This window comes from Asterias amurensis, chromosome 3 (genome assembly GCF_032118995.1).
Source record: "Asterias amurensis chromosome 3, ASM3211899v1".
Lineage (NCBI taxonomy): Eukaryota > Metazoa > Echinodermata > Asteroidea > Forcipulatida > Asteriidae > Asterias > Asterias amurensis.
The window spans coordinates 17631009-17658789 of NC_092650.1; the positions used below are offsets into that span (position 1 = coordinate 17631009).

Below are 27781 nucleotides of genomic sequence, written 5' to 3' on the forward strand. Positions count from 1 at the left end.
CGAGTTGAGCAGCGCCATTACAACTATATTAAAGAGGATATGACTCGGTGACGTAGTTCTTAATTTCACCAAGAAAAGGTAAATCTTTCTTTGTTTTAATTTCTTCCTTTCGAATTGCATGTTCCAAATGCATTTCCGTAAAACCGCTGGTGATTCGTGCATGGTAATCTTTGGTTATTTTTAGCCTTAAAATACATGTACAAAATCCGCTCAATTTCCTTCTGACTCCGTGCCCAAAACACACTGTCATGAATGCGTGTTCTGTTCAAATCAATGTGTGCCACTCACTGTGGTGGCCACAGTATTTTACTTTACAGGACCTGCCTTACCGCATGGTATTCAGTAAAGAGACAAGACAAAGAGTAAGTGGGAGCTCTTTATGGATAACTTTCCGTATGACGCCACCACTTTTTCACTCATTTTTACAAAAAGGGATGTATCAATCAGGTAAATTAGATACTGTATTATTTTATTTCGAATGAAAAAGTGGTGGCGCTATACGGAAACTTTTCCGTCATCGAACCAAAAAATGCAGCAAATTTGAACGTACAATCTGCTGATGAACGTACAAAACTGCAAGCGTCATGTGCGTCATGTTTAAAAGGCGCGTATACTTTTTTAGTATGTCAATCAAGTCGAACTTACAGTTTTCGTAGTGCGGATATGCGCGCATGGGCAGTCACGTACGAAAGCGCATATGCCAAATTACAAAAAATTGCGGCAACGTTGGAGATCGTGCGTACCATACAGCCATCAAAGTGCCTGACGGGTCAAGTTGATATGACCTGTGGAATCGTCAAGTACGAATTGTTTGAACTCCCATTCTTACTCGTGACCATGTGCATCGTTAAACTTCATTATAAAATCTGTTATTACTGTGGTTGATATATAGGGCCTACTGGCTCTCTTGTTCATTATAGAAAATGATATGAACCACATCTTGCCCTTTTTATGGAAGTTCTTATACTTTATTTGCAGATGTGGTTGAAGATGCATTCAAGATGTTTGAAGACTCAAGGTCGGATCTTCACATCAAGCTTGCAAGAAGAAGATAGGAATCAGGTCAGTGCAGATCACATCCAGAAATGGATCCAATTGTATCAATAAAACATTAATTTTGTAAATCTGTACTCTTAAGTAAACAATCACAGTGCTAACTGTTGCTTTAGTAAATTCCAGTCATGATTGATGTAAAATTACAAATTCCTATGTTATGACAATATGGGTTAACATTTTGTAAATGGTTCTGCAGAACTCATGCAGCATCAACATGTAAGTCCACTCAAGATGAATTCCCTATTTTTATTGTTTACGTATATCCACATTATGCTTTTCGAATGGACCATGCAATACTACATATAAAATAGTATCACAAAATCATTGAGGTCCTTAAAAATCTACACTTATTATTGATAAATTCAAATCATTTAGTTTATTTCATATAATGGCTTTTGTGGAAATTGATTTAGTCAGAAAATAGACTCTGAATTGTAGAATCATTTAACTACAAAAGCACTTGCTTTCAGCTCATACATTCCATAAACAATTAGTCATTTATACACTTTCATCTGTGCTGCTCAGAACTATAAGTTCGCAAAATATAATGGCTTTTTTATATTTCTAATGATCTCCAGATCATTAGGTGAAAAATGCATACAAATTTGAAAAAAGTAGATAAAAATCAACAAATTAAAATTTTACTTTGAAATGATAGTTTCTATTTGCCAAACAATTTTGAAGAACACTATTGATCAATAAACCCCATTTACTAGAAGCTCAACAATACTGGTTTAATTAAATTGGTGATGTGGTTCTGTTTGAGGCCAAGTTGTGGGTGGAGAATCTTGGTGAGATGTTGGCCTTGTTGTAGGTTGTTGAAACCCTGGGCGCCACGATGGGATGGAGGGGAACATCGGATTGTGAACTTGGGTTGACCGAAGAAACAAGGGCAGGTAGATGCAGAGGTCTTTTGATGGCAGTACCTGGGTGAGCTGATGGCCTTAGACTGATGGAGAGATTGGAGCTTGTTGCTGATCTTGCATTCAATGGCCAAGATGTGTTTTTTTTGGTAGGCGTCTGTAAGTGTCAGTCGACAGAATTTTAGTCGCCTTGTGGTCATACTTTAGTGGTAGATATGTCCACAGTGGTGTGTCGGCTGGCATGAAGTGGATGGATTGGTCTTTAGGTAGGGCTTAGATGGCAGCATTCTACTGCTTGCTTTTGGTCTTGGTAGGTTGGTGTTCTTGAGGATTAGCAGGATCTGGATATGGACTTGAGTTAGGTTTAGGGTAGAGTTATGGTTGAGTTAAGGTTAGGGTTTGTGGTCGAGTCCACATCTGACTTATAACCTCAAGGAGACTGCGATTCTGTCGACTGACACCTACATACATTTACCAAGAAACTCCATTCTGGCCATCGAACACAAGATCAGCAACAAGCTCCGGTCTCTCCATCAGTCTAAGGCCATCAGCTCACCCAGGTACTGCCATCTCAAGACTTCTGCATCCCCCTGCCCTCGTTTCTACGGTCAACCCAAGATTCACAATCCCAATATTCCCCTCCATCCCATCGTGGCGCCTAGGGTTTCAACAATCTACAACATGGCCAGACATCTCACAAAGATTCTCCACTCACTACTTGGCCTCAAACAGTACCACATCACCAAAAGCCAGTTCGTCAACATCATAAATGACATTCACCTTGGTCAAACCGACATTCTTGAGAGTTTTGACAAAGTCTCTCTCTTCACCAACATACCTAAGAAAGAAATATGTTTCATCGCCAAATAATGCCTACAAGTTAATCCCTCCATGACAGCCCCACAAGCCTCACTATTCAACAAGTCATCTATTTTCTCATTACCTGCGTATTTTCATAAAGCTTCTAATTGAGGGACTAGTTCTATGATACAAGTTTCTAGTAGGCTTCATTATGGTCTTCCTTGCACACACTTAAATACCTCAATGATTTCTGATACTATTTTATGTGTAGTAATTGCATTGTTTATTCTAAAAACATGATATGAGTTATTTGTAACCTATACAAATAGGGCATTCACCTTGAATAGACTTTTCAAAGGACTCAGGAAAGTACTGAGTAAACAGTGTTAACACACATTGGTGTAAGGGTTAAACCAAAATTATCAATCTTTATCCTGGATGCAAATTTAACATCTTTTAAAATAGGAATGGTAGTTTTACATCGATCATTACTAAATTTTACCAAAGCAACAGCTGTCACTGCAGTGCTCAGAACTATAATACAGTCTTTGTTGCAATTTGTATGGGTCTCATAAAAATGCTTTGCATATTGTTTAGCTCCTGGTAATTGTATATGAAATAAATTAAATAAATTTGATTTCTCAATAATAAGTGTAGATTCTGAAGATTACCCATGCACGCATATTTTCAGTAATTTTACAAACGGCCAAAATCCCTGGCAGCCAAAAATGTATGTTTGGAGAAACCATTTTTAAAGTTTAGAAGTTAATTTTGAAATTACTGGCTGGTACATGGAACTATCCACGGTTTAATTTTTTGACAGCTACTTGGTCCTGTTACCGTAAAAATTAATATTCAACAGTAACTTTGATCATCTTGTTGTTGATTTGTTGAGGAACATTACATAATTGGTATGAACATAACTTGTCTGTGATCACAGATTTACATCAAACTTACTAGATCTATGGATGATTGACACTGACAGTAGAAAACATCCTGTCACGGTGTTGATGAAACAGTGATAAAGTCGTGGACAAAATTGTGTTTGTTCGACTTGGTAGTTTTATTCGCACTCAGCTAGGAGCAGGTGAACTATAGAACAACAAATAATAAAATAGATAATTAATATATCAATACATAAATTAAATTACTCAATAATCAAATCAAAGATACAAGAAGGGTATTTAAATAAAACATGCAATCAGAGGTTTCCGGGAAGATTGAATAAAATGCAATCGATGGCTTTCGGAAAGATTGTACGAAAATGAACAGACAATTGTTTCCCAAAGAAGATTAAAGAAACTAAGCAATCGGGATACTTCACAAGGATTTAAAGAAAGCAATTATTGAAGCTTGAACAAATCTACTTCTGCAATTCTATATCAAAAGATGAACAATACAATTATGGACTTTACTAAATTAACACTTACAAATTGTTACCGGGAAATTCACATCAACACTGTGGGAAACTTAACGGCGATGTACAGGGTTTACGAGAGTTTTAGGCGGCATACTGATATATAACAAAACTGTTGGGAAATACACACATATAAACTCATTTACCGCCAACCTTTCTAAATCGTATTACCATTATGCAACGTTACAAATCCTACTAATACACACAAGATAATAAAAGCAATTACAAGACAAGTATGTTGGGTACAAAAAATAGGATTTAGAAGAATAAATTTGAAGGTTTCTGTCTGAAATGTCATATTTATGAGAAGTTTATAAAACTAATTTTCCCGTTTTGAATTTGTTGCACAGTGAGCGAAAATGTGTTAAAAGTTTTCACAATTTTCTTGTGACCCAGGTGGCTGTTTGGTCTTAAGCCTATACCGGTTTGTTTATGTACATTGTAAATGGTGGATTATATAAAGTGCTTACACTGCCAGGAGTGACAGCAACTGTTTTCTTAGCAAAAGCCAATAATGTACTGTTGCTTTAAACATAACTTTTACTTAATTGTATTTGTGTAGTGTGATGAATTGGTTATAAGGCTAGTTATTAAGTTGTTTGCTTGTGAGACAGCAGTGTATTGGACCATGGTCCCTCTGTAATATTCCTGAAATATAAAGAGAGTTTCATCAAAGGGTGCATAGAGGCACTGGACAATATTGGTAATTACTCAAAATAATTTTTAGCATAAAAATACCTACTTGGTAACCAGCAATAGAGAGCTGTGGATAGTATGAAACTTTGTGAGAAACGACTTCCCCTGAAGTAACGTATAGTTGTTTAGAAAGAGGTAATTTCTCATTCAAACAATGAAATACTTCAGCTTATATGCATTTTAAAGCACACACATTTAAGCAACAAGGGTGTTTCGATGACCAATTGAGTCCAAATTTTTCACAGGTTTGTTTTTTGATGTATGCGTTAGGATACACCAAGTGAGAATACTGGTCTTTGCCGGTTACCAAGCGTGTCAGTACCTTTAAATGCTTTATACAGTGTGTATGATTATTTGAGTTTATTTTATAATTTTGAGTAGGAGTGTACATGTACTTTATAAAGCAGTATTCACATCTCTGGAAAAAATGATAGCATTCTTTAAAGTCCGATGTCTGATCATCTTGCAATATTTGCAGTACTATGAAGGGAACATTTAACATTCATTCAATAAGCACATTCTGTTTCAACTTTGACATTGCGTCTCTATTGCTGTTCCCTATTTTAATTTCAATTTAAGTTTCACATTGTTTAAATTTTATTTTAGCTATCATATAGTGTGATTGCAGAAAACAAATCACATAATGCGTTTTATGAAGTGTGCCTACTCCTGTCTAAGCCTGGGCGACTTGTGTGACTATATTGATTGCTATGACGAGTCAGGACAATCGCTATTCAACTACTAGGTTAATCATGCTGCCTTGAACATCACTGACATCAGTGACACAATCTATCAATCCTTTCAGCAGGAATTTTAGTATATTGCGCCTGTGGCAAACAAATGCTGCATTGCATCTTGGGAATTAAAAATTACTCGCAACTACATATAGCTCAAATTTGCAACTGTTTGTGGTGCGACTAGTCAAGTAAATGTCACTATATTGCCCAGGCTTACCCCTGTTGTTAATACCTCTGTTAATATGTTGCCTTTGTTAACATTTAATTTCTACATTATATTCCCATTTAAAATCTTTTATTAAATACACTGGACACTACTGGTAATTACTCAAAGTAATTGTTGGCATAAAAACCTGCTTGGTAAACTTACTTGAAAATGAAGTAAATTTTGCCTTGAGTCTTGTTTTTGTCATCTGTTACTCTTCTAAAAAAAAACTCAAAAGGGAAGAATTGTTTTGTCACTTTTTCAAAATGTAATAACTGATATCAACTTTCGAGACTCAATTTTGACAGCACATTATTTACCTTGAAGATAGTCATTTGACCTACATGTAGCGTGGGGTATGCTCTATATTATTCTCAATGAATAGTTGTTGATTTTTCAGGAAAAGAATAATTGACTTTTCCTAAAATTCATGTTATGTTCACTTTTGTGCTCTCCCTCTCGTTCAGAGATAGGTAGTCTTTGTGCAGGAAAAATCATCATCTTAACTATCAGCACAAACACAATATTTGTTCCTAATGGAGATACTGGCCGAGTGGCCATGGGAGACAGAGAAAGACTTTAGGCCTGAAGCCTTTTTTCAGTTGAAGCCCAATTGATCAAATGAGCCAATATTTTCACAGAATTGTTACTTTGTGCATGTTGGGATACACCAAGTGAGATACTGGTCTTTGACAAATACCAAAAGTGTTCAGTGCCTTTAACAGTTTAAGTAAAATAGGGAAAAAATAGAGACACCTAAAACAACATGTCATTTCTCTCGGTGGCCCTTAAACCACCAATCACATGAAATGCCTTCTACAAATTGTATTTCTTATGAGTTGGAACCGATATCACACAACACAAAAATGTCTGTTTGAAAATTTGTTTTTCATTGGTACTTGAGCCGTCGTAATTTAATTTGTTGTCATAATTGGTAAAAAATGGAAGAAAAAAAATTATGCAAGTCGCCAGACACAGGAGGCCTGAAGGCCACTTCAAGGTGTGAGCTACAAATTTCTTTTTCAGAGGTCATTGCCACCTACTCCTAGGGCTGAAACAGGGTTAACCCCTTTTAAACTCCATACAGATGTAGGCTTGGCTATCATCAGTCTGAAACCTGGCCGGTAGGGCAGAAAGCACTACGTCCCCAATTTTACGTAGCAATAAAGACATTTGTAAAGTGCATAATAGTGCAAAAAGCCTCTCTAAGTGCATAGCTAGAACAATAAAGTGTATGTCTGATTCTTCTACATGTACATTAGATGTCAATCTCCTCCCAAACAAGAAGTATAAGTAATTAAACGTATACATTATGCCCATTTTTGCTTGTGATTTATGTACCTAGTAACTTTAAATGAATGTGTCATACAATGTAGTTACAATTCAGCTGTAATGTTGTGAAAACTTAACCTTTAATCTATTGATCCATCCATCTATCTATCTTTCTTTCTTTCTTTCTTTGAACCTGATGATCAAACAGCCAGCCACAGCGCTTTTCTCGAAATAGATAATAAGTTAAAACTGACATTGGCTCTAACGCCCGCGCTTAACTGGAAGTAAAGGTCAAATGGGGTCACACTCTGTGTAGCTTTTGTTTAAAAGTATGCACACAGCCCATGATTTATAGATTGTACAAATCCATTGTGTGGTTTATGTGTTATGTTTTTTTATTTTATATTAAACCCTTATTTAATGTATTGCAGTGCATAATGTAGGCTTTAAATTGACCAAGACATGGGTACAAAAAATCACCCAAAATATTCAAGATGGTGTTGGAAGAGGTTTTCAAGAACACTTTACTGGATGAGAAGGAAGGGGTACATTATCGATGGAGAAATGTTATTAGATCTATGCTTTGCAGATGATGTGGCTCTATCACCTCCCCTGCTAATGTGTTAGAAGTGCAAACAAATGAATTAAACAGCAAAAATAAAGCTTGATTTGAAGATGCACAAGGAAAAGTTCATGACCAACTTCAATACAGATGACTCAATACTGGTGAAGGACTAAGGGATCGCCCGGGTCAATGAATATAAATACTGTACCAAACAGTAAAACTGAACGAGGATTAGTCCCAAAAGGTGAAGCATCAACCAGGATTAAGACAGGAGGATGGAGCTCCTTTGGACGATACAGAGGAATATTATGTGATAGGAACATACCTACATGGTGGTATTGAGGAGAAAAATAATAGGATCAGTGTGAGCTCTCAACAATAACTTGGAGCAGAAACATGGACAGACAACAACAAAACTGATAGAACATAAACTCTGCACACCAACAAAAGCAATGGATAGACGAGTGCTACATTTCTTTATATAGAGACCGGATTAAATGCACAGAAACAAGAGAGAACAGAGGAAAGTATGAAAAAGCCTATATGGAGATAGGATGGACACTTTACCCTTAGAACTGACAATATATGGACAACAAGAATCATGGATTGGCAACCAGGGAAAGAGGTACAAGTAGACAGAGAAGAAGATCACCACGGAGAGATGACATCATGCAGGAGCAACATGAACCAGAACTGCAAGTAATAGAAATGAATGGCATTTACATGAGGAGGGACATACCCTACACTGGATGCATACACAGCCTAAGTGATGATCTTTAAAAGTACATATGTGACGTCACATACGAGGTAACTGAATAAGTTTCATCTCTGAATATCTAACTAAATGTGAAATTTCTGTGGGAGCTGCTGCTCGCTGGATGCTTCCGGTATGGAATCGATAAAATGGAACTTGAACTGAACGACTGTTTTCGGGTACCCATATACATGTACCTAGTTAACTGCTATGGGCTTACAGTGGACCAAATTGTTCTGGATGGTGGACTCCAAGAGTGGATAATGGAATGAAGACCTGTGTGGATAATGCCAATTAATTGCATGCGTGCTTCCATTGTACAGTGTGGGCGAGGTGTTGGAGGAACTTATGATCAAGTGTTGTCTTGACAAAACTGACATGAATGTTGAACTTGTGTTGGTGATATGGTGCTATGAGGCAAATTGGGTGGAGGATCTTGGTGAGATGTCTGGCCATGTTGTAGGTTGGTGAACCCCTGGACACCACTATATCGTGGAGGGAAGCATCGAGATTGTGTATCTTGGGTTGTCTGAGGAAACGAGGACAGGGGATTCAGAGAGCTCGAGAATGCAAATTAAAATAAGGCTAAATTGGTGTGCTATGGCTTGAAACAAATGGAGCTGCTATGTGATCTTGCATTCAATATCCGGAATGGGGTTTCTTGTTGGTGTCTGTCCCTAACACAACTCTAACCCTCATCCTAACCCTCATCCTAACCCTAACCCTAGTTCTACCCGGGAGTTCTATCACCCTAACCCTTCATGTAACCCTAACCCCCTCACTCATGACCACACTTACTGACACAAACGACTAGGCCTACAACCGACCCTTACAGACACTAACCTTCACCTAAACACCATCTGACACTTAAAGATACCTACCAAAGGAACCCACTTCCAGATATTAAATGAAAGATCACATACCAGTTCCGGTCTCAAGCCTAGTGTTTGGTGCAGCGCGATGTGGCAGCTTTTGCTATTGCTCTCCTGCAAATGTCTCTGTCTTCTCTGTTTTCGTACTACATTGGTTGTCTGCGTATGTGCATGTCGTTTTCAAGGTGTTTGAAGTTTGATTCGCCTGGAGAGCTGTGCCATCCCTTGTGTGGACAGGCAGGTCATTGATGTTGCAAGGTTGTAAGTGACCACCGAATCTTCAACAAAAGAAATTGGTACAGATGCTGATTGCTGATGCCAAGATCAGGATAGCATACTACACATCTGACAAATTCTGCAGAGCCAATCCCAAGGACATTGTGCATCCTCTGACAAATTCTGCAGTGCCAATCCCAAGGACATTGTGCATACTACTTTGACAAATTCTGCAGTGCCAATCCCAAGGACATACTGTATACGGCTCCTGCAAATTCTCCAGTGCCAATCCCAAGGACACTGTGCTTACGCAAACTCTCCAGTGCCAATCCTATTAGGACACTGTGCTTACGCAAACTCTTCATTGCGTATCCCAAGGACACTGTGCTTACGCAAACTCTTCATTGCGTATCCCAAGGACACTGTGCTTACGCAAACTCTTCATTGCCAATCCCAAGGAAACTGTGCAGACTATTCAGACAAATTCTCCAGTGCCAATCCCAAGGACATTGTGCTAACGTAAACTCTCCAATGCCAATCCCAAGGACTTCGTTTGTACACTGCTCTGACAAATTCTCTGGTGCCAATCCCAAAGACTTTGTGCGCACTACTTTGACAATGTCTGCAGTGCCATTCTTAAGGACATTGTGCTTACGCAAATTCTCTAGTGCCAATTCCAAGGACACTGTGCAGACTACTCAGACAAATGCTCCAGTGCCAATCCCAAGGAAATTGTAAACCACAAATATGGTCTATTGACTAACTGTTGAATCACTCGCTGGAGATATTCTACTGTGAAAGCTGGAGATATTCTACTTTGAAAACTCATCCCCAGCAGACAAAGATGCCCAAAAGAAGACCTTTTTTGACGAATGGATGGAGGATACTGGATGCAGGTTCGAAAATCAACAGAGAAAGATGGAAAAAACATGTCAAAGAAATCCGAGCACGCCCGACCTGATGAAGATGATGAATATCTGTACTAACTGTAAAGCTAATGTCATGAAATAATAGTTAAATGTAGTAATTAGCTTAACGCTAACTAGTTAATTTTCTTAATATTGACATAAAAAATGTCTTGATGAGAACCTTATCAATTACTTATAATAAGCTTACAAGGTATTTGCATATCAACACGCTTGATGCATTTAAATACATGTATGTTATAAATCTTTTCTGAAGTATGATCCCATGTTACCTTTACTTCTGGCCAAAACCGGGAGTTCAAATTTCAGAATTCAAAAGTTCATGTCTCATGAACCAAACTAAATTCATCTTTGGGGGACGTTAAATCAATGCAAGCACATTGAGATAGGTATTGTGAAATGTGCGCTATAAAAGTTTTATTATTCATTTTATTTATTTAATATTACAAAAATCTGGAGAGCCATAAAAGTCCCAAATGGAAGCACCATATGTTTTTTTGAATAGGTTCACTGCGCTCCTTTTCTATTTCCTCTTCTACTTCCCCTTCTCTCTTTTCAAGGAACACCTTGCCAGTTTAGTTTTAGCTTTTGTTTAGTGTATTGTTAGGAGGCGCCTGGACCCCGGAATGGTCGACACTTCATTGATGTCAGTTGGAGTATATGTATACACACAGATCTCCTGCTGGCGGGAAAGGCGTATCCCCACACTGCGGTATGGGTACTGGCCTGGTGTTCTACATTACTCTTTCTGTTGTGTTCCTCAACCCTCTTACATGTATAGGTTATATTTTGTCCAGACTTGTGGACTTAATTTGTGGACTTGTATAAAGATTTTAGTAGTACTGCTGGTTTAGTGGGAATGATGTTTGAGGTTATTGTAAAGCAAGGTTGAAACAGCCATGTAAAACATTATCCTTACACATTTTGTAAATTAAGATAAATGTCAGTAGATTTGAACATTTTTAAGTTTCCAATGAGGCCCAGAGTGTTTAAAGTTCACAGATTTACAAATAACTTACAGGGTTTACTTGAGGTAATGGTGAAAGACTTCTCCTGAAATATAATTCCATGAAATGCTTTCCTTTTTTACCTTTTTTAGAAAACATTAAAACAATATATCAATTATCAATTATCGAGATTCTCGGATTTTTGCCATTGATTATGTTTCAGTTAAATGGTTTTCTCAATAATAAGTGTACATTCATAAGATTACTGATACTGTACGCAAACATATTCATATGCTGGTCAGCATTTATTTGGTGTACGATCTTCTAAGAGAACCACATGCGGACCAAGAGAGGCCATCAGCAAAGCTTTATACTTCAGAGTCTGTAGCACATTCAAGTACATGTTCCGTCTCTTTCAACTCGGGAGAACTGGCATCTTCATCAAAAGACAGCCTTCATCTCACGTTATCGTCAATTACTGATATGCAAACATATTCATATGCTAATCTACTGGTCAGCATTCATTTGGTGTACGATCTTCTAAGAGAACAACATGCGGACCAAGAGAGGCCATCAGCAAAGCTCGATACTACAGAGTCTGTAGCACATTCAAATACATGTTTCGTCTCTTTCAACTCGCGAGAACTGCCATCTTCATCAAAAGACGGCCATCATCTCACATTATCGTTACCATTGTGATTCTAAAAGTAAATTCATCTTGCTATTGATTAGATTGTCTATCATAGCTTTTACAGATTATGTCTTTATAGTATAGTGTTACAACTTTTTCAATGTTTCCGGCCTAATTGTTAAAGGCACTGGACACATTTGGTAGTTGTCAAAGACCAGTATTCTCACTTGGTGTATCCCAAAACACATAGTATGCTTAAAATAACAATCAGTGAAACTTTGGGCTCAATTGGTCATCAAAGATACTTAAGAAAATAATGCAGCCATTCCCCAATGTTTTTTACTATCAACAGCTATCCATTGCTCATTAACAATTCAGTTTTTATGCTAACAATTGTTTTGAGTAATTACCAATAGTGTCCAGTGCCTTTAAGAATCTTGTTTGTAGTTCTGTTTATTGCTGCAGTTTAAACTCTGTTTTGTTTAAATTTGTCATTCTGTAGTTTTGTTTAATCAAGGGAGGTTACCAATATAGAGGACAATCATAATGTCCATAACCTACCACCACTTTTCCATTCATTATGAAATAATTTCAAATTGAATTAATCAAATGAGATACTCCTTGAGGTACTCATAAGTTAAAAAGTGGTGGGCGGATACTGATACGGAAATTATTCATATCAGTGTACAGTGTATGTTTCCTTATTTCTTTCTAATTTAGTGTACTTTGTCAAACATCTATCCAGTACAATCCCAGTTTGCTCAGTTCACAATTAAATTATTTTAACTGGAAAGTGTTTTGGTAATTGAAAGATAATATGTTTTAAGCTGTGTTTTGTTGGACATCATGTCTCCTTTTTTTTTGCAGTTGAGTGTAGATTCACAAAAATAATCTACACCATCATCAATAAAGTTTATTTCATTTGAAATTAAAGAGCGTCGAATTCAAGTTCTGGTGGTTAATCACCGGAGTGTGGGTTCGAATCTGGTCATGGCACTTGTGTTCACCCAGGGGTATAAATGGGTACCTGTGAGGTTTAGGGGTTGAAAAACCACTAGCACCATACTGCAGCTCAGGGCTGTATACTCCCGGGGAGCTGAGAAGGATTACAGGAATTATATTGGCCCAATGTTGAGGCCACTTATGCAAAGCGCATTGATACAGTTATTGTAAACTGCGCTAAACACTAAAAACTAGTTTGTATTAAAGGAACAGACTGAGCAAACTTGTACTGGCTAATACAAAATATAGATGAATTTGAGAACATTTTTTTTAGGCCTGATGAATTGTAAAGGCACTTGGACACGTTTGGTAAGTTAAAAAAATAGTATTCTCACTTGGTGTACGGTATATCTCAAAATATGCCCAAAATAACAAAAGGGTAAATTTTGGCTCAATTGGTCATCGAAGCTGCAAGAAAATAAAGGAGCCGTTTCTCCCAATGTTTTTTTAAACTATCAACAGGGAAAACAAGTAAGTTTTTATGCTAACAATTATTTGAGTAATTACCAATAATATCCAGTGCCTTTAAGGTTTCTGTTTAGGGTTCTGTATTGGTACAGTTTACTCTGTTAAAACTTGTCACACTTTAATTTTGTTTAATCAAGGGAGTTTTAAAATATAGAGGATAACGTCCATATCCTATCACCACTTTTTCATTCATAATCAGAGATAATTTTGTATTTAATTTACTCAAATGAGATACTCCTTGAGGTACACATTTAGGTGATAAAGTGGTGGTAGGATATGGAAATCTTTCCAAGATAACAGTGTACAGTGTATGTTGCCTTAATTGTGTCTAATTTTGAGTACTTTGTCAAGCATTATCTATCCAGTACAATGCCAGTTTGCTCAGCTCACCATTAAACTATTTTAAATCAAAATGATTTGGTACATCGAAAGATAACTATTTTAAGCTGTGTCTTGTTGGACAGTGATTATATTTTTTTAATCTTTTAATTTGGGAAGAGGGCTATTTTTAAGTTGAATTATTCACTTTAGTCTGTAACAAATTGACAGTTGAGTGTAGATTACCTACACTTTCATCAGTATAGTTTATTTAATTTAAAATTGAAGAAGCTTGTCTTGGTAAGAGCATCGAATTCAAGTTCTGGTGGTTAATCATCGGAGTGTGGGTTCAAATCTTATCATGGCACTTGTGTTCACACAGGGGTATAAATGGTCACCTGTGTGAGGGTAGGGGTTGAAAAGCCACTTGCACCATACTGCAGCTCATAGGGCTGTATACTCCAGAGAGAGCTGAGAAAGCTTAAAGGAATGTTATTGGCCCAATGACGAGGCCACTAATGTGAATCACATTGATATGGTTATTGTAAAATGCGCTAAACACTATAAGAACTAGTTATTATTAAAGGAACAGACTGAGCAAACTTGTACTGGCTAATACCAAAAATAGATTAATTTGAGAACATTGTTTAGGCCTGATGAATTGTAAGGCACTGGATACAGTTGGTAATTGTGAAAGACAAGTATTCTCACTTGGTGTATCCCAAAATGTGCATTTCCCATTACAAACAGTGAAAATTTGGGCTCAATGGTTCATCAAAAGTGCATGAAAAGAATGGAGCAATTTCTTGCAATGTTTTTTTTTCCAACTATCAACAGGGAGAAAGGTCAGTTTTTATGGTACCAATTGTTTGGATTATTTACCAAGTATGTCCAGTGCCTTTAAGATTTTTGTATGTGGTTCTGTTTATTGCTACAGTTTATACTCTGTTAAAATTTGTCAATCTGTAATTTTGTTTTAATAAGGGAGGTTTAAAATATAGAGGATAATGTCCATATCCAACCACCACTTTTTCATTCATTATGAGATATTTTAGATTGATTTTACTCAAATGAGATACTCCATGTGGTAAAAATAAGTGAAAAAAAGTGGTGGCAGGATATCCAAGATTACAGTGTACAGTGTAAATGTTTCCTTATTTTTATCTAATTTTGTGTACTTTGTCAAACATTATTGAGTACAATGCCAATTTGCTCAGTTTACAATTAAACTATTTTAAATGGAAAGTGTTTTGGTATATCGAAAGATAACATGTTTTCATCTGTGTTTTGTATGACAATGATCATGTTACCTTTTAATGGGTGAAGACGGCTATTTATCAAGTTGATTTATTCACGTCAGTTTGTAATTTACAGCTGAGTGTAGATTCACTATAATAATCTACACTTTCATCAAAATAGTTTATTCATTTATAATTAAAAAAGGGTGTCGTGGTTAAGAGCGTTGAATTCAAGTTCTGGTGGTTAATCATCGGAATGTGGGTTCGAATCTGGTCATGGTCATTCTTGTATAATGGATACTTTTGAGGGTATGGGTTGAAAAGCCACTTGCACTATGCTCCAGCTCAGGGCCGTCCATAGAGAGCCGAGAAAGATTAAAGGAATGTTATACTTGGCCCAAATGATGTGGGCACTAATGTAAAGCGCATTGATACGGTTATTGTAAACTGTGCTTAACACTAAAAACTAGTTATTGTTAAAGGAACAGACTGAGCAAACTTGTACTGGCTAATGCAAAATATAGATTGATTTGAGATTTATTTTAGTCCTAATGAATTGTAAGGCACTGGACACGTTTGGTAATCTAATTGTGAAAGACCAATATTCTCACTTTGTGTATCCTCAAAAATGCATAAAATAACAACTGGTGAAAATTTGGGCTCAGTTGGTCATCGAAAGTGCAAGAAAATAATAAGCCGTTTCTACCAATGTTTCTTTATACTACCAACAGGGAAAATAAGTCAGTTTTTATGCTACCAGTTATTTTGAGTAATTACCTAGAATGTCCAGTGCCTTTAAGGTTTTTGTTTGTGGTTCTGTGTTGGCACAGTTTACTCTGTTGAGCTTGTCACTCTGTAGGCCTAATTCTGTTTAATCAAGGGAGTTTTAAAATATAGATAGGATAATGTCCGTATCCTACCACCACTATTTCATTCATTATGAATTAATTTTAAATTGAATTTACTCAAATGAGAAATTCCAAGATTACAGTGTACAGTACAGTGTAAATGTATGTTTCCTTGTTTTTATCTAATTCTGTGTACTTTATCAAACATTATTGAGTACAGTGCCAGTTTGCTCGGTTTACAATTCAACTATTTTAAATGGAAAGTTTTTCGGTATACCAGTATCGGAAGATAACGTGTTTTAGCTGTGTTTTAATGGACAAGGATCATGTTATCTTTTAATTTGGGAAGACGGCCATTTTCAAGTTGAACAATTCACTTTAGTCTGTAACGAATTGCAGTTGAGTGTAGATTCACAAAAATAATCTACACTTTCATCAATATAGTTTATTTCATTTATAAAATTAAAGGAAGGTTGTCATGGTCAAGAGTATTGAATTCAAGTTGTGGTGGTTAATCATCGGAATGTGGGTTCAAATCTGGTCATGGCACTTGTGTACACCCAGGGATATTTTATGGGTCTGTGGGTAAGATGGACGCGTACGACCCGCTGGGATATTATTCTGTAAAAGCATTGTGCACGACGCCATTATTTGGCAGTTTTTGATTTTTATTTCAAGAGGTTTACTTTCTCTATACCATAACAGTTTGTTGGATACCTATCTTTCTGAAATGAATAAATCAGTAACAATTACATACCGGTATGTAATTGGTTTTTTTTAAGTTTTATTTTTAGAAAAGTAATAGTTTGAAATCAATAGAAGATATTCTGGGAGAAGGAGTGGGCCTACATGTTGTGTATTTGTAAAACCTGAAATGAAATTTGAATTGCAGTACAGAACTTTATTTAAATTATTTGTGTTACTTTGTAATTTCCTATTCTTATTTTTCGACATTGGGTTTGCAATCAAGTGCTCCAGTATAGGTGAACCAGTTGAAGTAGAACTAATTAAACAAGTGACTCGTGACTCTGACTCTGACTTGACCCAAATGATTCGTGACTCGGACTCAGACTCAAACAGGTGACTCAGGACTTGGACTCCGATTTTGACATAAGTGACTCGACTGCAACACTGCTCAATTGTATCTAATTTTATCTAATTTTTTGTCTTGGCAGTTTGACAATTGGCAATTGAACTATTTTAACTGGAAAGTGTTTATGTAAATCGAAAGATAACATGTTTATGCATCCAATGTTTGCACGTTAGCTGGGTAGTGGCACATTGAATCTCGCACATTTTAGGCCAACACTGAAAGAAAATTTATACTCCGGCAGTTCTTGCCCTCCTTTTTGGCATACAAAACCTAACTTAGTCTCATCATCTACTTAGGTTTTTCTTGTTTTGTTTTTCTTCGCCATAACCAACAACTTTTCCTCTTGTGTCTCTTTTCTAAAATGCTCTGGGACCGTTATGTTTTTACTGCCCTCTCTACTCTACCAGTTGTTCCTGGCTACACTGCTTGCAGGGTTGTCAAATGCACCCTGGTATAACCATGGAGCTGTAGCTCCATGGTATAACTCACTCCACTACAACAATCTTGACTTCTCTGTCAGGGCATGCCAAAGACTATCTATCTCTGCAAAGCCCTGTATGAACTTTTTGTCATAGGACGCAAGGCCAAGAATTCTTCAAACTCTTGGGGACAGGTTTACCTTCTGTAGTCTATACAGAAACACCTTTGTACAACATTGGCAGCCCACAGGCTATACGAGTGCTCTATCGCACCTCTTTTCTTTATGCCAACAACCTGTCTTTGTATCTCTCCTAAGGCAGTCAGAGTCCCATCTTGGTCTCTGTTTTACTGGCCTTGCATCTCCAGTGGTTATGTGGTGTTTCATAACATCCGTTCTACCTACATGTATATCTTGACCCCCACGTCTTTGAACTCTACTAAACACATCCTGACTGGAACAGCTTACTCCTTTTGTACATTGTCTGTACTTCTTGTAAATGAGTCTAGTAAATGCAAAGACAAACCCTGCTTTGGCTCACTAGCCTCATTTGCCTTTTTTTTAATTGCATCATGTTCCACAGTGGAAATTAAACCCATGGTGATAGTTTTTCGAGCCACTACGGAATCATCTGGTTCCCTACTCTACAAGTGATCTGGCTAATACTACTCTCTTCCTTTATCTAACACTCTAGCCTATTCTCTTGTGATAAATGTCTGTCCTCATGCTCTACTGAGCCACTCTGTCCTCCTGGCTTGTTTTGTTTAACTCTATAAACAATCCAAGCACAGCGGTCTTCATTTCTTTCTCTATTTCTCAGAGAATTGAGTAGATCCAATGGCAGCCTCAGCGGTTTGCTCATTTGAGTGGTCCCTCCATTGGAAGCTTGATGAAGATATACAAGTAATGAGAACAACTGTCATGGGGTGAACAACCTGTAGGCGTCGTTTTGTGATGAGGCATGCTTGTTTCGGGGTATGTTGGTGAAGAGACAACGTGTACATTGAAACTTACAACAATGTCCGAATGACTGAGGTAGATGGTGACGAAATGACTTCGGTTGGTGATGTGATGCTTTGTGAGGCAGCTTGAGACTAATGGAGAGATAGGAGCTGGTTGGGGATCTTGTGCTCGATGGCCTGGATAGGGTTTCTTGGTAGTTGTCTTTAAGTGTCGGTTGAGAGAATCTCAGTCACCTTGTTGTTCCTAGTCAGAGGTGGACATGACCACAGTGGCGTTACCCTTGTTGGCTGACGTGTAGATGGATTGGTCTTTAGGTATAGCTCAGATGGCGGCATTTTATTGCTTGCGTGTGTTAGGTTTTGGTAGCTTAGAATTCTTGATGGTTTGAAGGATCTGGATTCGGACTTAGTTAGGATTAGGTTTAGCATTAGGATTAGGGTTAGGGTTAGGGTTAGGGTAGCTTTGATAGTGGATGTAAGTTGTTCAGGTGTTGTAGGAACTGATGAAGTGTTGTCCAGGCCATTGAACACAAGATCACCAACCAGCTCCGATCTCTATATCAGTCTCAAGCTGCCTCCCAAAGCATCACATCACCAACCGAAGTCGGTTCGTCAACATCATTAAGGGCAGTCACCTCAGTCAATTGGACATTGTTGTAAGTTTTGATGTAGTCTCTCTCTTCACCAACATACCCTCAAAAGAAGCATGCCTGATCACCAAACAACACCAACAAGCTGATCCTTCCATGACAAAACACACAAGCCTCAATCCTCAACAAGTCAACACCACTTTCAGTCTCTCTTTCATTTCTTTAACTGTGTTACCTAAGAAATTTAAGTCCTCTACATAGGTCAGCAGGATTTCCCACTGCAACCCTCTCATGACCTTTTCCATTAGTCTCTTAAAAGTAGCTGGGTCATTACAGAGCCCCAAATGCATACATTTCCATATGTATGTCCATTGCTCTCAACAAATACGGGCCTCATACAGATTCATTATCTAAAGCAACCTGCTAATATCCCATGCCTAATCTAGTGTTGAGAACCACTCACACAAGGGTAAAGAAATGTCTCACTTTTGGGTTGCGCCGTCAACAACATAAATATCTCTTTCTTTGGCTGTGCTGTCAACCACAGAAATATCTCACTCTTTGGTTGCACTGTAAAAAGTACATATTTGGTTGTCAACCACAAAAATTTCCATACTTTTGGTTGGCCCATCAACCACGAGACTTCTAATTACTTTGGTTGCACCACGTCGTCAACCACAGAAATTTCTATATCTTTGGTTGCGCTGTCGACCACAGAAATTTCTATATCTTTGGTTGCACCGTCAACCAAAGAAATGTCTCACTTTTTGGTTGTCATCGTCAACCACAGAAATGTCTCACTCATTGGTTGTCGCATCAACCACAGAAATGTCTTATTCTTTGGTTGCCCTTACAACCACAGAAATGTCTCACTCTTTTGTTGCCCTGTCAACCACAGACATGTGTCACTCTTTGGTTGGGCTGTCAATCTCAGAAAGTTCTATCTCTTAAGTTGTGCCGTCAACCACAGAAATGTATTGCTCTTTGGTTGCTGCTTCAACCACAGAAATGTCTCACTCATTGGTTGCCCTGTAAACCACTGAAATGTCTCGCTCTTTGGTTGCCTTGTCAATCACACAAATGTCTCACTACTTGATTGCTCGGTCAACCACAGAAATTTCTATCTCTTTGGTTGCGCTGACTACCACAGAAATTTATCCCTCTTTGGTTGCCCTATCAACCATACAAATGTATCACTCTTTGGTTGTCGCCGTCAACCACAGAAATGTCTTATTCTTTGGTTGGCCTGTCAACCACAGAATATATCGCTCTTTGGTTGCCCTGTCAACCACAGAAATGTCTCACTCTTTGGTTACGTCATCAACCATACAAATGTATCACTCTTCGGTTGTCGCCGTCAACCACAGAAATGTCTTACACTTTGGTTTCGCAGTCAACCACATAAAGGTGTCTTTCTTAAGTTGTGCCATCAGCCACAGAAATGTATCGCTCTTTGGTGGCCCTGTCAACCACAGAAATGGTTGTGCCAATCAACCGGAGAAATGTTTCATTCTTTGGTCATCCACAGAAATGCCTTTCTTTTTGGTTGCGTAGTCAACCACAGAAGTTTCTGTATCTTAAGTTGTGCGGTTAGCCACATAAATGTATCACTCTTTGGTTGCCATGTCAACCTTGGAAACTTCTCTCTTTGGTTGAGCTGTCAACCACAGAAATGTCTCGCTCTTTGGTTGCCCCACAACCACAGAAATGTCTCGCTCTGTGGTTGCCCCACAACCACAGAAATGTGTCACTCTTTGGTTACGTGGTCAACCATAGAAATGTATCGCTCTTTGGTTGCGCCCTCAACCACAGAAATTTCTGTCTCTTTGGCTGCGCTGACAACCACAGCAATGTATCGCTCTTTGGTTGCCTTATCAACCATAGAAATGTCTCGCTCTCTGGTTGCGCCGTCAACCACATAAATGTATTGCTCTTTGGTTGCGCCGTCAACCACATAAATGTCTCGCTCTCTGGTTGCCTTGTCAACCACATAAATGTATCGCTCTTTGGTTGCGCCGTCAACCACATAAATGTCTCGCTCTCTGGTTGCGCCATCAACCACATAAATGTATTGCTCTTTGGTTGCGCCGTCAACCACATAAATGTCTCGCTCTCTGGTTGCGCCGTCAACCACATAAATGTCTCGCTCTTTGGTTGACTTATCAACCACATAAATGTCTCGCTCTCTGGTTGCGCCGTCAACCACATAAATGTATTGCTCTTTGGTTGCGCCGTCAACCACATAAATGTCTCGCTCTCTGGTTGCCCTGTCAACCACATAAATGTATCGCTCTTTGGTTGCGCCGTCAACCACATAAATGTCTCGCTCTATGGTTACGCCGTCAACCACATAAATGTATTTGCTCTTTGGTTGCGCCATCAACCACATAAATGTCTTGCTCTCTGGTTGCGCCGTCAACCACATAAATGTATCGCTCTTTGGTTGCGCCATCAACCACATAAATGTCTCGCTCTCTGGTTGCGCCGTCAACCACATAAATGTCTCGCTCTCTGGTTGCGCCGTCAACCACATAAATGTATTGCTCTCTGGTTGCGCCGTCAACCACATAAATGTCTCGCTCTCTGGTTGCGCCGTCAACCACATGAATGTATTGCTCTGTGGTTGCCATGTCAATCACAGAAATTTTTATCTGTTCGATTGTGTCGTCAACCACGGGAATGTCTCATTCTTTGGTTGCCCTGTCAACCACAGAAATGTCTCACTCCTTGGCTACTTGGTCAACCATAGAAATGTATCGCTTTTTGGTTGCGCCCTCAACCACAGAAATGTCTTTCTCTTTGGCTGCGCTGACAACCACAGAAATATCTCACTCTTTGGTTGCGCCCTCAACCACAGAAATTTCTATCTCTTTGGCTGCGCTGACAACCACAGAAATATCTCACTCTTTGGTTGCCCTGTCAACCATAGAAATGTCTCACTCTTTGATTTCACTCTTTGGTTGCGTCATCAACCACAGAAATGTATCGCTCTTTGGTTGCGCCCTCAACCACAGAAATTTCTATCTGTTTGGCTGCGCTGACAACCACAGATATTTCTATCTCTTTGGTTGTGCCGTCAACCACAGTAATGTCTCACTCTTTGGCTACACGGTCAACCATAGAAATGTATCGCTCTTTGGTTGCCCTATCAACCATAGAAAAATCTCGCTCTTTGGTTGCCATGTGTCAACCACAGAAACATCTTTCTCTTTGGTTGCGCCGTCAACCTCAGAAATTTCTATCTCTTGGGTTTTGCCGTCAATTCAACCACAGAAATGTCTCACTCTATTTCTATCCCTTTGGGCCGTCAATTCAACCACAGAAATGTCTCACTCTATTTCTATCCCTTTGGGCTGCCCTGTCAACCACAGAAACGTCTCACTCTATTGTTACTCTGTTAAACAGAGACATTTCATTCTCTTTTTTTGCGCCGACAACCACATAAATTTTTATCTCTTTGAATTTGTCTCACTCTTTGGTTGCGTCATCAACCAGAGAAATGTATCGCTCTTTGGCTGCCCTATCAACCATACAAATGTCTCACTCTTTGGTTGTCACCGTCAACCACAGAAATGTCTTGTTCTTTGGTTGGCCTGTCAACCACAGAAATGTATCTCTCTTTGGTGGCCCTGTCAACCACAGAAATGTCTCACTCTTTGGTTGTCGCCGTCAACCACAGAAATGTCTTATTCTTTGGTTGGCCTGTCAACCACAGAAATGTATCTCTCTTTGGTGGCCTTGTCAACCACAGAAATGCCTCACTAAATTGTTTTGTTTACTTTGTTTAGGCTTTTACTGTGTTTTTCTTTGTGGTATTTAAGGTTTTGAAAAGATTCATTGTAGGGTTTAGGTAACTATTCATATTGGTCTAAAGATGTTTTTATTCTGCTTTACCTTGTAAGTTCCGTCAGTCGGATTTGTGAATAAACTCCAGCAACTATAGGAACACACAGTATAGCTTAACTTCCGAGTCCCTGCAATAAAATAAGTATTTGACCCACTGCATCATTGTCATTTAAGGCTGCCAATTGCAAAATTTGCCATTATTGGAGTAAAATTGAAAATTAAAAATCTGTTTAATGGATTGAGTGTCACCTAATTTGTGCACTAACTGCACAATCATGGAGAAATTCATTGTATAACACTCCCAAAATGGCGCAACAAAGATTTTCCTGATCATCAAATTTAAGTTCTGTTGGTTATGTCATCGGAGTGTGTATTGAATTCCGGTCGGGACACTATAAGTGGGTACCAGCTAGGGTAGAGGTTGATACTGTGTATGAAAAGCCCTTAGAGCATAGGGTTGCCCAGGTTGTATACCCCCAAGGGAGCTGAGAAAGATTAAAAGAATGTTATGGCCAAATGACCAATGCAATAATGTAAAGCGCATTGAGACGGTTATTGTGAAATGTGCTCTATATGAGAACTAGTTATTACTACAGATATTATGATGACATGTGGTTTGGGTCAATAAGTTGTTTCATCATGTGTTGTAATCTTTATTTATTTTAGTTATCAAATAATAAACCTCAAGGTAAACAGACTGGGCATTTTTGTCTTTGCTCAATCCCAAAATTCTTTACTTTACTTGTAGGAATCCTTGAGAAGATGACACTCTGAGATGTGCGGGAAGATGTGTGGGGAGGCAGCCCACCAGCAAGGCCTCCCCTGAAATGGCTGCTGAAGAGACTCGAGTACATAAAGTGCCATAGAAGCTTTACTGTAGTGAAATATTTGTCATAATCCTGCAATACACACATGGTAAGTTGTAGTCAATTTTGTTGTTACTCTATCTTTAAACAAATAAGCTAATGACAGGGCCCAATTATATGGCTCTGCTTACCGTAAACACAAAATCGAGGTTACGGAAGCAGGGAATTCTGTGCTTACGACAAGCGTATTTTACGGGTTAGCGGTGAATTTTGGCTTCTGCGCGTGCGTACTCCCTGTTACTAGGCATTCTACACTTAAGGCTAGCCCAGAAACTCGGCGCTTGCTCGTAAGCAGCAAATCGTGATCGTAATAAATGGATTAAAGGAGCACGTTGCCTTGGATCAGTCGAGCTGGTTTTTGAAAAGGGTTGTAACCGTTTGTTTTAAAATGCATTGATTAGAAAGATATTTTAAAAGAAGAATACAAAGATCCACACATATTTGCCTCGAAATTGCGTAGTTTCCTCATACCTTGTCGACAAACACGATCGGCCATTAATGGGAGTCAAATTTTGGACTCCCATAAATGGCTGATGGTGTTAGTTCGCAAAGTGAAAGGAAAACCGTGCAATTTCGACGCAAATATGTGTGGATCATTGTGTTCTTATATGCATTTTATAACAAACGGTTACAAACGCTTTTTATTGACCAACTCGTCCGATCCAACGCAACGTGTTCCTTTAATGTGACAGCATGCACTCTATACCAACTGAGCTATCTAGACCTATGTCGGTGTCCCTCGGTGTCCCTTTTTTGTACATACATCGTTTTAAAGGGATCATATGACACAGTTGGTAGAAATGTCTACACGTTAATCTGGAGGTGGTTGGTTCAAGTCCCACTCTGGTCAATTTTGTTTTTCAACCCGAATTTGTTTTCTTTACAGGTCTAAAAGAGACATGACAAGACAAGCACATAAGAAAATGAGATGATGGAAAACCTCTTCAGTTTGTGTTCTGCTCAGATGTTGCCTAGCGACAAGGGATGCTCAGGTAATACTGCTCAGAATTATTATAACAACAAATCCAATTTCAAAAGATAAATCGAACATTGAAAGGGGCAGCAGTGTACATGGTGTAGACAGACACATGAGCAGGCCTGGAATTTCATGTTGGAAGGGCAAGGCCATTTGCATTTTGCAAACGGTACTTCGATGGGAAACTTTTGAAGGGCACCAAGGCCAAGACATGGGGCAATGGAGACCGATGGTCTCCGTAGCCTGCATGTTATTCCAGGCCTGATTGCAGATGCAATAGGGAAGGTATTTTGATGGTGTTTATATAAAACCTTTGATCAAAGTTCGTTGCATCAGAACAAACAATGTCAAATCTGCATGTAGATCCTGCAAATATTACGAAAGTGCCCCATGCAAAGCTGTGCAATTTTGTCCATATTCTCGTTATTTTAACCATGTCTGATGAAGTATACAAAGTCAAGTCTTATTCAAACTAAAGCTTATGGTGGCCACTTTACAAACGCCCGGAACAACTCGGAGTTTCCATTTTTGTTATGATCAGTTGACCATATTCTTTGGATCGGGAAATCTATTGTGCTGCCCGTACAGGCTAGGCAGGCACCTAAATGTATACCGTGCTATGCTTTGAATCCCTCAGAAAAGTATATGGAGGGTACTGAAGTTCATGCTTTAAATCTCCCTTTTCTGGGGAATATTGTGTAATTCCAGATTCCAGACCTTTTGTCGTTAATTTATAAATGATCAAGCAGTATTTGGCTCAATGAGAGGTTGTCCGAATGGTATAAGATTATTAATATTAGATTATCATTCTTTTAAGCCTTGGCCAAGGTTGTACGATAAAGAGTGAACTCATACCTATTTTTAACACAAAACAGAAGTAAGCTTAGTTCATTATGTTTCGATAAAGAGTGAACTCATACCTATTTTTAACACAAAACAGAAGTAAGCTTAGTTCATTATGTTTCACCAATAAAGCTGAGGGGGTGGAATGTCTCGATTACCTACAGAGGTGAGGTAACCAATTATTATTTCTACTAGTTATTTGTTTTTCTTTGATTTTTGTTTATCTTGCAGTACTTTGGTAACATCTTCTCCACATTGGGAGAGATTGAAAGAGAACAGGTGATGAGGAGGGTGACTCCAGGAATGCGTCCCCATTACAATGTGAGCATGAGGCGACCACGGACACATGTTTCTGCCAGACTGCAACACTGTACTAATGAAACTCAATGCATGCATCAAGGACGTTCACCAAAGAGCCACTGCCAACAAGATGATGCTAAATGCTGCAAAGCATTGGTTCTTCATTTTACATCAAGATTTTCACAACAGCCACTTCCAGTCATTTCCATCAAGGTTGGTGATGTGAAACCACTCAACGAAAGCCAGAAATCTCTGTGCAGTCATGGATGAACATCTACATGTATCACTGGAGGCCCATCACTATATGCCGCTCTTCAATGACTGTCATCCAAAGATGTTTTAAATTTAGAAAATAATGACCCGCACAAATATACCTGGAAATTGTTTGGTTTTCCTTGGCCGTCTTGAACTAACATGATCTGCCATTTTGTTGAGGCAGTAGTTTGACTCCCCAAAATGGCAGACCATCATAGTTCACAAAATATTTGGAAAACCTCACAGTTTTAAAGTACATTAGTTTAATTATCCACTACTTTTAAATGCGTTTCTGCTTTTTGGGTTGGGTGTTTTGAGCTTTAGAAAGTGCTTGCTATGAAATGGATGACGTTGAAAATATGTTTTTAAATTAGAAAAGAATTATCCATAAAAATATACCTCGAAATTTTTTGTTTTTTCTTGTTACCCTCTTGAACTATAACACAACCTGCCATTTTTGTTGAAGCAACTTCATTACTCCTCAAAATGGCAGATTATTTTAGTTCACAGTAAGTATTATGGAATTTTTGACTCCACAAAACACAAAGTAAAAGGAAAACCACACAGTTTTGAGGCACCTTAGTGTTGATAATTACACAAAAATCTAAAAGCAATGTGTCTCTTGAAGAAGGTTATGATGACCATGTGATTGAAATTGTTGAAATTTGAGATGTGATGAACTTTCAACAAGGTTTGATAAAAAGTACCGAGTCTGACTTTTTATTGTTGAATTATCCCACATGCCTAAAGAGTACAGGTCACTTTCGAGTTGGCGGACTATTTTAGTTCACAAAGTAAATGGAATTTTTGACTCCACAAAACACAAAGTATAAGGAAAACCACACAGTTTTGAGGCACCTTTCAGTGTTGATAATTATACACTACTTCCAAAACATGTTTCCAACCAGGTCCCTATTTCATAAAGCTGTTAGGCAGAAAACACTTCTTGACAAATTTATTTGCTAAGTAAAACTGATGTTATTTTGGGTGGAAACTTGTTTCTGTTAAGCAATACTTTTCTGTGTTGGAGCAAGTTGTTTTGCTTCTAGGCTTTATTAAATTGGGACCAGATTTATACCATACATGTTGGCAGTTCCACACTAATGGACTAAAGGGATAACTTTGTAAGAACCATAAAAATATGTTTGGCCTATCATTATATTTAAAAAAGAGGTATGATAAGATACAAGTAAAATTCCCCTATAAAATAGTAGAAATTTTCTAGCGCAAACACTGCAAAAGAAAGTTCATTTTCTAACATTTTGTTTCACTTTAGTTCACCTAAATTATGCTTTAGAAAGATGTCTTTTTTAAACGGTGATTACTATTAGTTTCTGAGATAAATGTCCAAAAATCATTCTCATTGTTATTTTAGTTTTGCACTAGAAACTCATTATTAAGCTTTCCACCAAGTATCCACTATAGAAACAGTGATATTTTTTAATGTTACATCTGTAATTCAGTAATTGCTATTTGGCCTATTAATATTATTTGTTAAAAAAAAAACAGACAAGTATTTATTTGGTAAATTGAGCGACGTTAATAAAATCATTGACCAAAAATTTGAACTTTGTGCATGGAGTTTATTATTATTGATGACGTTTTTCCTCAAGCAGACTTTACTTTATTTCATTTCCAATACAATACTTAAGCCATTATCATAAAGAATCCTTAATTATTTTCTGGGGGCGACTTTGCTAGGGGGCGACATTGTCAGGGGGCGACTTTGCCAGGGGCGACATTGTTTGGGCGACATTGTCAGGGGCGACTTTGTAACGACCCGGGCGAGCAGGTTAGGGG

The 27781-nt window shown here is 38.2% G+C and overlaps 1 long non-coding RNA gene across 1 annotated transcript; it reads left to right on the forward strand.

Moving 5' to 3' along the window:
* The first annotated feature begins 26 nt into the window (after positions 1-26).
* On the forward strand, positions 27-27460 carry LOC139935068 (uncharacterized). The gene is made up of 5 exons (XR_011785751.1): positions 27-78; positions 979-1062; positions 23490-23656; positions 24494-24599; positions 25658-27460. It is a non-coding gene; the product is annotated as an uncharacterized lncRNA (long non-coding RNA).
* Positions 27461-27781: the final 321 nt, after the last annotated feature.